This window comes from Propithecus coquereli, unplaced genomic scaffold (genome assembly GCF_000956105.1).
Source record: "Propithecus coquereli isolate 6110/MARCELLA unplaced genomic scaffold, Pcoq_1.0 Scaffold196, whole genome shotgun sequence".
In the NCBI taxonomy this organism is placed as follows: Eukaryota; Metazoa; Chordata; class Mammalia; order Primates; family Indriidae; genus Propithecus; species Propithecus coquereli.
In genome coordinates, this window is record NW_012144522.1 from 1578239 (window position 1) to 1581732 (window position 3494).

At 38.8% G+C, this 3494-nt stretch overlaps 1 pseudogene; it reads right to left on the minus strand.

Annotated features, from left to right (window-relative positions):
• The window catches only part of LOC105809508, an 11192-nt pseudogene that overhangs the window by 1172 nt on the left and 6526 nt on the right, over nucleotides 1-3494 (minus strand).

Consider the following 3494-nt stretch of genomic DNA (forward strand, 5'->3'; position numbering starts at 1 on the left):
TAAATAAAACCTCAATAAACCCATTCCAAAGAGGAAAAGAAAGGAGGTACCCAGGAATCTCTGCTCCACAGCAAATGTGCAATTTTGATGGGCAGATGTTATCAGGCTGATTCTATTGGGGGCAAAATGAGGAATGATCCTTTTTTCAGCTGCAGTTCTTCCCTTGAGAATAGACATCCAGTCCTTTACGTTTCATTGTTCTTGAATTCACCTGATTATATCTAACAGTATTAGAACTGTGTCTTCTATTGTATTTTTTTTTTCTATTTTGAGGTCTCTCAGGAGAGTGGCATATACCCCAGTCCTGTCCTGCTATGGCTCCAGGGATTTGGTCCTGGATGTTTACATTGTGCTTTTCAGGTGTACTTCGTTATCCTGGTGTGTGGTCTAATGTCCAAGTGTTCGACCCATGACCAGGTGTTGCTCCCACAGGCAAATACCCTTATGGCTCTTGTCTGGCCTATGTCCAGTTTATTTCTACCAAGATAGCTGCTTTGTAGGAGATCCCTGATCAGAAAAGAACTTGGGTTCAGGTGTGCCATTTGGGTAAAAGACAGGATGCAACTCAACACATGAAATAACAGAAGTGCACACACATACACCATTTTATCTGATACTACATTTTCCATTAGCTATACCCACAGTTTTTAGTAAGACATGCCTAACTCTTTAATTTTATTCTAGGATCTATGATAGTTGATTATATCATCTATAATCAATAATAGTCTCTATGCTAAAATGTTTTATCTCTTACTCATGTTCCAGGTTTCACAACTTAGCTCACAGTTATTGTGCAATTATTTCAGTGGTTGATATTAATATTATTTGACTCTTATTGTTGGCTTAATGGCAATCTGTCTTCTCTCTTGATGATAAATAGTGAACCATTCTTGGGTCAATAAATCCAACTTTGTCTTGGATAATCCTTCCACGATTATGTGGTAATCAGTGTATCTGCATTTTATTTAGGTATTTATTCATAATAATGTGGCCTATGAAATAAAGGTATAGACATAGTAGAAAATTACAATCATCACGATTTAGGAAGATAAACCACTTAAAAATGAGAAGAGGCACTAACAAAATTCGGTAGAGATGCTGAGTGCCTGAAGGACAGAAATAACTAGGCTTGTCAGTGTAGCACCACTGTTAAGAGGGTCATCTTTGCAATCAAACAACATACATCCTGACTTACCCACTTACTGGGATGTGACTGGATGAGTCTTTAAACTGTCCTAATTTCCTCATTTATGAAATGAGAATAACATCAGTACTTCCTTCACAGTTGAAGATTCCATTAGTTATTACACATAAGGCACTAATAACAGTGACTCCTACACGAAGTGTGATATAAAGGATAATGTATGTGTAAACTTAAGAATAATTTATTAAAGGAAAATATGTGTATTATTTTGGGATGGGAACAAATTAAAAGGGAGGTATTGGATGTCAGTTGCTAGAGTAAGTAGCACAAACCTCATGTTTCCCTACAAGATCTCACTCTGGATGTGAATCCCAGTCACTGAGCAATGGCAGAAGAGCCTTCAGGGACGTGGCAATGGAGATTATCTCCTTGTCACAGACTATAGTAGGAATCTTGCAGATGTTTTCTCTTATTTATCATTTTATTTTCATTTACTTCACCAGATGCTGGTTAAATTCCACGCACTTGACTTTCAAGCAAGATGTGCTAGTATTCTCACATCTAATAAATAGTGAACACTACTTTAAAACATTGCTATATTCATTGCATTTGTAAGTATGAATTATTTGGTGAACCCCGAGTTTAGGGCCATGCTTAAAAGCCTTGATACCTTCAGTACATTTGTAAGGTTCTCTCCAGTATGAACTGTCTGATGATTAGTGAGGTGTGAGCCGCGAGTAAAGGCTTTGCCACACTCATCACATTTGTAAGGTTTCTCTCCAGAATGAATTCTTTGGTGAATCTTGAGGTCAGACCATTGTCTGAAGGCTTTACCACATTCCATACATGTGTATGGCTTCTCTCCAGTATGAATTTTCTCATGTAGCCTAAGATGTGAAGACCTGCTAAAAGCCTTACCACATTCATTACACTTGTAAGGTCTCTCTCCAGTATGGATGACCTGATGTTTAGTTAAGCTTGAGAGGACACTAAAGGCTTTGTCGCACTCACCACATTTATATGGTTTCTCTCCAGTGTGAATTCGCCGATGATTTACAAGGTGTGAATGTTGACTAAAGACCTTGCCACACACATCACATTTGTAAGGCTTCTCCCCAGTATGGATTCTTCGATGACTTTCAAGGTGTGAATTTTGACTGAAGATCTTGCCACATACATCACATTCAAATGGCTTCTCTCCAGTATGAATTAAATGATGTGTAGTGAGGTGGGACCCCTGAGTAAAGGCCTTGCCACACTCATCACATTTGTAAGGTTTCTCCCCAGCATGAATTCTCTGGTGAATATTGATGTCAGAAAATTTCCTAAAGGCCTTGCCACATTCAATACATTTGTATGGCTTCTCTCCAGTATGAATTTTCTCATGATGCCTAAGTTGGGACTGCTTGATAAAGGCCTTGCCACACTCATTACATTTGTAAGGCTTGTCTCCAGTATGGATCACTTGATGGTATGTTAGGCTTGAACAGACACTAAAGGCCTTGCCACACTCATTACATTTGTAAGGTTTCTCTCCAGTGTGAATTCTTCGATGACTTGAAAGGTGTGAATTTTGACTGAAGATCTTGCCACATACATCACATTCAAATGGCTTGTCTCCAGTATGGATCACTTGATGGTATGTTAGGCTTGAACAGACACTAAAGGCCTTGCCACACTCATTACATTTGTAAGGTTTCTCTCCAGTGTGAATTCTTCGATGACTTGAAAGGTGTGAATTTTGACTGAAGACCCTATCACATATATCACATTTATATGGTTTCTCTCCAGTATGAACTGTCTGATGTTTACTGAGGTGTGAGCCCTGAGTAAAGGCTTTGCCACACTCATCGCATTTGTAAGGTTTCTCCCCCGCATGAATTCTTTGGTGAATCCTGATGTCAGCCCACTGCCTAAAGGCCTTGCCACATTCAATACATTTGTATGGCTTCTCTCCAGTATGAATACTCTCATGATGCCTAAGGTGTGAACGCTTGATAAAAGCCTTTCCACATTCATTACATTTGTAAGGTTTCTCTCCAGTATGGATGACCTGATGGTTAGTTAAGCTTGAATGCACAATAAAGGTTTTGCCACACTCATTACATTTATATGGTTTCTCTCCAGTGTGAATTCTCTGATGGTCCACCAGACTTGAATTTTGGATAAAAGCTTTACCACATTCACTACATTTGTGTGGTTTCTCTCCAGTATGAATTCTGAGATGTTTTACAAGTTTTGAACTTTGGATAAAAGCCTTGCCACATTCATTACATTTATAAGGCTTTTGTCCAGTATGGATGATCTGATGTCTAGTTAGGCTTGAATGCACACTAAAGGCTTTGCCACA